The sequence below is a fragment of the Rattus norvegicus genome, chromosome 12, assembly GCF_036323735.1.
Source record: "Rattus norvegicus strain BN/NHsdMcwi chromosome 12, GRCr8, whole genome shotgun sequence".
NCBI lineage: Eukaryota > Metazoa > Chordata > Mammalia > Rodentia > Muridae > Rattus > Rattus norvegicus.
In genome coordinates this window covers 26,753,932-26,761,893 of record NC_086030.1, presented here as the reverse complement: position 1 = coordinate 26,761,893, position 7,962 = coordinate 26,753,932, and positions in this window count along the sequence as shown.

Here is a 7,962-nt window from a genome sequence, read left to right as displayed (position 1 = left end):
GATGGCGGAGGTCTGGAAGCAAAGAGATGTAGGCATCTTTATTAACCAATCGCAAATAACTTGAGGCCAAGGTTTACCCAACAAAAGCTGGTATACATGAGAATTTCCTCGATTTGAGGCAATTTGACCTTGGGATACAGAATCTAGCATTGCAATACTAAACCTCAAATTACAGACACACACACACACACACACACACACACACACACACACACACACACACATATCATAATACACACAGGATTTATTAGAGTGGCTTCCAGACTGTGATCCAGCTTGTCCAACAATGGCTGTCTCCCGGTGGAAAGTCTAAGAATCCCATAGTTGCTCAGTCCATAGGATGGTTATCTTAGCTTCTGTATGTCCTGGAACCCCGAGGCAGTAGGTTTGGTTTTTTTTTTTGTTTGTTTGTTTGTTTGTTTTTTTCTTTTTTTCGGAGCTGGGGACCGAACCCAGGGCCTTGCGCTTGCTAGGCAAGTGCTCTACCACTGAGCTAAATCCCCAACCCCTATCTTTCTCTTCTTACTCATGTATTTGTATATTTTGAGGTAGAGTCTCACGTAACCTAGGCTGGCTGTTGTAGTTCTTCCTCCCAGCCCCATGCTCCCAGAAATAAGACTCAGACTCAAAATAAATTTACAAATGCCTTGACCACATGGCTAGGGTTTTCTCTCTTTAAGAATTATATAAGTACAATACCTCAAACAAACACTAAAAACATATATACATTATGCGTATCACGAATAACCTTAAATTTGTGTCAATACACAAAAATCTGTACCAAATATATAAAAAAAATCTGTAACAAAATATAACCTCAATTTTGTATCAAAATATAAACATCTTTGCCAATGTAAGATTATAGCTATTAAATAGGGTTTTTTTGTTTAAGAGTAAATTAAATAATCTTCCCTATTTGTCTAATGTCCTATAATATTTCTATATTCCTCCCTTTTCTTTTCAACCCCCTTACCCTTGCTTAGATACAAAGAATAGAGAAGAGGAAGGATCGCAATCCCTAGATGACTTAGCTGACCCCTAAGTCTAAGCTTACTCCCTGTTTCCTTTCTTCCCTGCCCAAGACTATAACCATTTGCAAAACATCCCCTGAAATCGCAACACATCTCTAACTCCTAAAATGACCCAACATCAACACATCTCTAACTCCTAAAATGACCCAAACCATCCACCCCAACTTAAGAGACTGGAACAGGGGTTGGGGATTTAGCTCAGTGGTAGAGCACTTGCCTAGGAAGTGCAAGGCCCTGGGTTCGATCCCCAGCTCCGAAAAAAAGAACCAAAAAAAAAAAAAAAAAAAAAGAGAGAGAGAGAGACTGAAACAATGGTCTTCTTGTAATTGCCTCCTGCTGAACTGGGGTGAAGAATTCCTCTGGGGGGGGGGGACAGGAAAATGAGAAAAACGTCTGGTCTTAAGAAGCTAAGTGGGATCATTTACTGTCCAGTCTGCACGTGCTGAGAAAGTTCAGGGCTTAACTTGAAGCCCTGACTGGAACGGTCTGAAAGGCTGGATGAACGAAGGTCGTCTAGGAGCAGCAGCCCTTCCGGAAGCTGTTCTGGAAGCAAGCCTTTAGAGGAAACAGCTTCGTGCAATTGAGGGAGGATCAAGCAGGGAGCTGAACAGAACATCTCAGCATCTTCAAGGGTCGATCATGTCAGGGTTATTTCCTTGGCATTTTACTCTGCAATGTGCAAACATTTGAAGCAATATATAACAATATATGAAGACATCTGTACGGAATATACAAGTACACAGATCAATTAAGGACGATTTCCTGCTCTTTGAGCAGGTGAGAGACAACTGTCTTTCTTTAGAAGTTTGATCAGATAATCCAACTGCAGGATAAGTCTTCATTCATCTGAAAGGATGGTATGTAATCATAAGTATGAGAATTCTGTAGCTAACGAGATTTATTGGTCATGTTAGCTGAAGTTCTTCTGGAGACGTTTATATGACCCTGTCAGCCTCAGAGTTGTTTCAATAGAGGGTTTAGCATTCTGCATTAGCCGGTTGTCTTAGTCAGGGTTTCTATTCCTGCACAAACATCATGACCAAGAAACAGGTTGGGGAGGAAAGGGTTTATTCAGCTTACACTTCCACATTGCTGTTCATCACCAAAGGAAGTCAGGACAGGAACTCAAGCAGGTCAGGAAGCAGGAGCTGATGCAGAGGTCATGGAGGGATGTCACTTACTGGCTTGCTTCCCCTGGCTTGCTCAGCTTGCTCTCTTATAGAACCTAGGACCACCAGCCCAGGGACGGCACCACCCACCATGGGCTGTGCCCTCCCCTCTTGATCACTAGTTGAGAAAATTCCTTACAGCTGGGTCTCATGGAGGCATTTCCACAACTGAGGCTCCTTTCTCTGTGATAACTTCAGCTTGTGTCAGGTTGGCACACAAAACCAGCCAGTATGGGGCTGGGGATTTAGCTCAGTGGTAGAGCGCTTACCTAGGAAGCGCAAGGCCCTGGGTTTGGTCCCCAGCTCCAAAAAAAAGAACCAAAAAAAAAAAAAAAAAAAAAAAAACAAAACAAAACAAAAAAACCAGCCAGTACACAGGTCATTTGGTCCTTTTGATTTTCTCCTTTTTTTCTGCAGTCAAGATCTTCAGAGGTCTTCCTCTGTTAAATTTGATCCTTATTACTTTGGAGGGAGTCCAAAGCCTTTTCATCTTCCCTGTTAATACAAACCCAGAGCCTTTGGTTTCCAGTTTAGCATGCCAGCATAGCATGCCTTTGGCCCCTCAGTTCGAAGTCATTAAAAGTATAGACCGATCCAATTTAGCAGCCCCCTCCCCTTTTTGTTTTTATCTAGGTCTGCTCCATTTTGGCCTCCCTCACGGAGGGTGTTCAGCACCATCAGAACCATTGAATATATGATCGTCTTTATTTTGATCATTTAAAACAATTATTATTGTTTATTGAGACAAGGTTTCTCTGGGTAGCCTGGGCTGACTTGGATTTGCTCTGTAGATTAGGCTGGCCTCCAACTTACAACGAACCCATCTATCCCTGCCTTTGTCTCCCATGTATTAAAAGCAAAAGCACAGATTTATTTATTTAGTATCTATGAACCCTTTTTCCTCTTAATTTAATATCCTTCTGTATTCAACTTCATTTAAATTCTCTTCCATTTAATGCAGGAGCATAAGTAACCCCAAGTGACAGCCGCTTGGAGGTTTTTGCCTTAAGCTTTTAAGTCCTGGGCTAGGGAGAGCCCATGTTTAAAGAGACTAGTTGTTCAGAAGAGCATTGTCACCCCACCTCACTGGAGGTAGAAAGTCCCCCATTCTCTGTCATTCTAGATTAGACCATAGTCTGTTAGTGTATCCAGCTTGATGCTATGACAGCCTGTCACGTTTAGACCTCCATTGGCATTAATCCCTTGTCTTTTTAAACTGAAAACAATATCAATTGTCTCTATGACATGTGTGTTTATTTGATTGATTTATCTCCTCTGACAAAAAGCATCTGTATTCTGTATTGCTAAGACGATAATTAATGTGTAAGACAGTTAACAAGCGTAAGAGTATTATTCTTTAACCTCTTGTTCGGTGGTCTCTGGATTCTTTACATTGGCCAGCAGAATATATCTTTCCTAAGGCAAAATGCTTTTTGGCAACAGAAAAAGCATTATTTTTCAACTTAAAATTATAAACATACATTATGTGAATAAATATACCTGTATTCCCCTTTCTCTTTATATAAATTTCAGGTTCATATGCATTTATTTTTAAAATACTAAGGATATTTCTATCTGTTATTAAGCAAAAACCTATATAATATTTTTAAGGAAAAAATGTGTCATTTTTAACTTTAGACTGTTGTTTGCAAGCAGATGTGTCTATCAGCGGAGGGCCCCACTCTGACTTTATTGTACAGAACAGGCTTGTCTAGAATTCACAGAGATCTATCTGCCTGTCTCCCATGTCTGCTGTGTTTTCGCTCAGACCCTGTGCTGCACCTGGCTGTCCCCTCTACCCTTTGTTTACAGGGTGAGATGTTTGTGTTTTCCACCCAGATTCCGGCTGCAAAAGCCAACTTAGGGCTGCCCTTCCGCTGGTCGGGAGCACAGAGCATTGATTCCCATAGGACAGGACTGGGTCAACCTGCCTTGCTATACATAGAAGAACCTAAAGGGGCTTATCCCACCACTGCGGTCTCTCCAAGTCTCTGTGGGTTTTGCCATCCACCTGTGTGTAACCTGGAGCTGGTTCCTTCCCCTTGGGAGAAGCCCCAACTTCTGGGTTTTGTTCTTAAATTAGGTGGGGTCTTCTTTAAAAAGCCACCTTTCCTATTATCTGTCTACTGGTTCCTGCTCCTTGACTTGGAAACCTCCTTTCCTGCTAGTCTTGTGCTGTTTTAGAGAGCTTTGATTTCAGTTGGCTTTTGTTCTTTTTTTTTTTTTTTTTTTTTTGGTTCTTTTTTTTCGGAGCTGGGGACCGAACCCAGGGCCTTGCGCTTCTACCACTGAGCTAAATCCCCAGCCCCGCTTTTGTTCTTTTTTAAATTGGCCAGGCCTCTTCCAGCTAGCCTGACTTTTCCTCGACTTTCCCCTGGCCATTCTTAAGCTGTAAGCTTGGGTTCTAGTGGCTGTTAAGTTAGGCCTGTCCTTTCTCCCAGCTCCCAGAAATAAGACTCAGACTTAAACTATATTTACAAATACCTTGGCCATATAGATCAGCTTTTCTCTTATTAGAACCTAACTTAAATCATCCCATTTATTTTAATCTACATTCTGCCACTTGGCTGGCTATCTGCACTTAGGTACCGTGTGTCCATCTCCGGGGCGAATCTCCGCCTGGCTCCCTACCAGAATCCTTTCTCCTCCTGGATGTCCCGCCTTCTATTTCCTATTTAAGCCATAGGATTTTTAATTGACAGGTGATGCCTTCATATAACACACAAGATGTCCTCTCTACTTTTGGCCTCAAACTGGCTAGCCAAGAATGATCTTGAACTCCCTTCCTTCTACCTCTACTTCCCAAGTGAGATGTGAGACACCATCCCTAGCCCTCTCCCCCATTTGGAGACAGACAGGCTCTCAATGTGTGCCCTGGCTGGCCTGGAACTTGTCATGGAGATCTGCCTGCCTCCGCTCTGTGGGCGCTGGGATTCAAGGTGCGCACCACCACCTCTAGCTCCTTTCTCCCTTTTGTTCATTCCTGGGATCCCAGGCCATGAAATAGTGCTACCTGCTCACTCAGGGAGGCTCTTCCGTCTCATTTACACACACACACACACACACACACACACACACACACCCATGCGTGCCCCAGAATTCATGAGTAGCCAATAGGTTAGCATGGAGGGAAAGGATCCCCCATAAGTTCTCTCCCATCCATGACTATTGACAAGTCCGGTCTTGTGCAGGACCAGGTATGGTTTTTGTTTTTTTGTTTGTTTTTGTTTTTGTTTTTGTTTTTTGTTTTGTTTTTTGTTTTTTTTGGTGTGTGTGTGTGTGTACATGGACTTGTCTCTGTGTGTGTACGTGTCTGCGTGTGCAGGCATGTTTGCATGTGCATGCATGCATGTGTGTGCACACACATACACACACACACACACACACACACACACACACACACACAAACCCCAGGGCTGGAGCATTAGTTGGTACATGATTGCCTCACATATATGAAAGGTTTCACCCCCAGGACCACATGAACTAGGTATGGTGGCATATACCTACAATCTCAGGACTGGGGAGCTAGCGGCAGGAGGATTTTAGCATGTTGGAGTCTAGCCTAGCCTCTATGGTGAATTATATGTCAGTCGGGGCTACAGAGTCAAACATTTAAAAAATAAATAAATCCCCAAACCAAAGACATGGGAAGCTACTCATCCATGGACAAAAGCGTTTCACAGCGCACAGACAGTAGAATCGGGCCGCGCAGATGTACAGACTCCCTCAGTCAAGCCCCCTGGGTTCGCCAGACTTTGCTGGTTGAAATCGATGAGGCAGCAACACACCTCATCCTGGGAAAGCAGCTGCTGCGCCAGCCCAAAGGGCCTCCCGGCCAGCCCTGTCTCCACTCTAATGCACTGGATAGACGCCTGGCTACACCCAGGGGAGCCTTAATGGACGCCTCATCCCAGCCTTAGCTGAACTAATGGATTCCTAATGGAGGAGACGGTGCCATTACCAAATGGAGCCAGGGGCGGGGGTGGGGGACAGAAAGGTAGATTGATCAGTTTCTCCAGGAGACTAGTCAGATTCAGCCCATATTTGGGTTTGGGGTGGGAAGGGGTCTCAGACAGCCAGGCTGGTCTCAAATTCACTACGATGACCTTGAACTTTTGATCTTCCTGCCTCTACTGCCCACGTGCTGGGTTTTTAAGTATACGGCACTCTGCCCAACACCAATTCTTGGCTCTTAGAACTCGGACTAATTCTCTCTCTGGTATTCTGGGCATGCTGTGTCTACTGAGGCCTGGGTTCATCTATCCAATTGGGTACCTCATTTCCCAGCTTCGGCCATTTTGTTGAGAAACTTCTTTCTTACTTTTCTCCTGACTTTAACAAAAATAGCTGTAAAAACCCCTGTAAGGAAGGAAGGAAGGAAGGAAGGGTTTTTTATCTTAAAGTTCTGGGCAAGACTCCATCATTGTGGGTCTGGGGCTGCTGATCACAAAGTCCACAGGGGGAACATTTCAGATTCATCCTGTAACATGGGGTGATGGACATACCAGCAAAAGTAGCTTTTTACGGCATTTCCATATACGATACGCACTGCTCCGAGGTATGTTTGAGAGTGTTTATTGTAGATGTGAGGGAGAAACCAACCAGAGGCATCAGGACGAGTTGAGGGTTGTGAGAGGAGAGAGAGAGGTGGAGAGATGAGGGGTGGGGGGCGGGGAGCAGATCGAGAGAGATCCAGGAGTGGAACCAAACAGGAACCAAGAGGCCAAGAGACTATGTAGCAGCAGTGGCTGAGTTTCTATAGGAAAGAGAAGGTTGGGGGAGAGAAGTGAGGTTGGGGATTTAGCTCAGTGGTAGAGCGCTTGCCTAGCGAGCGCAAGGCCCTAGGTTCGGTCCCCAGCTCCGGGAGGGGGAGAGAAGGTTGGGGGAGAGAAGGAAGCCCAGCCCCTGGGAGGGAAAGGTTCAGAATAGGGAGCAGGATGAGAAGCTTTTGGAAGGAGCCACACAGAAGAGCGAGACTTTGACCCAGGTTTCTGTGAGACCTTACACTGACTATAATCAATAAACCATCAACCGCCCATTTTCTCCTCAGTGCTGGGTAGGGGCTTCTGTACCTCTCCCCATTTTATGCTTAAGTGATCTTGTGCGGGCTACCACAGCCGCTGTGCTATGAGCCCAGAAGTGCCTGGAGAGGAGTGCCAGACCTAGGACATGCTCCTCCCTGGCTCGGGCTCTACAATCTCTCTTCTCGGGCTCTTCCACAATGGTCCCCGACCTTTGGGAAGGGGGGAGGGGTGTGATATAGAGGCCCCGTTTATGGCCGGTCACTTACTCCTCTGATGCCTGGACTTTGTACTCTGGGCTTTGACCAGTTGTGAGTTTTGGCATTAACCGCCTTCCGTTGCACAAAGAAATGTCTCTAGTATGAGAGAGAGATTTAGAAGGTGGTTTGAGATTCTGTCCATTTAGCAGAACGAGAGTAGCTTTACCTCTGGGGCCTGTGAGCTCAACCAGGTCAACAGTACCAGGGATGTGTTTCGCACAGTGCAGTAGGCTTTAAAGCTAAGCAGTGATTGGTTACCTCCACAACATTTATGCCACGATTGCACCCATGGGTGTATCCTACCCTGCATTATTTCTCAGGAGGCTCAAACCTCGGTAAGCTGGGATAATGTTTCCTTCCCAGCAGGCTACGCACGCAGAGCATTCCAGTGCTACGAAGCCAGCCCAACAGAGAGGAAGCTTCTAGTCGGTATAAATGCTCTCTGGGTATGTTCTGTAAATTTTTTAAGTTTTGTTTTCAT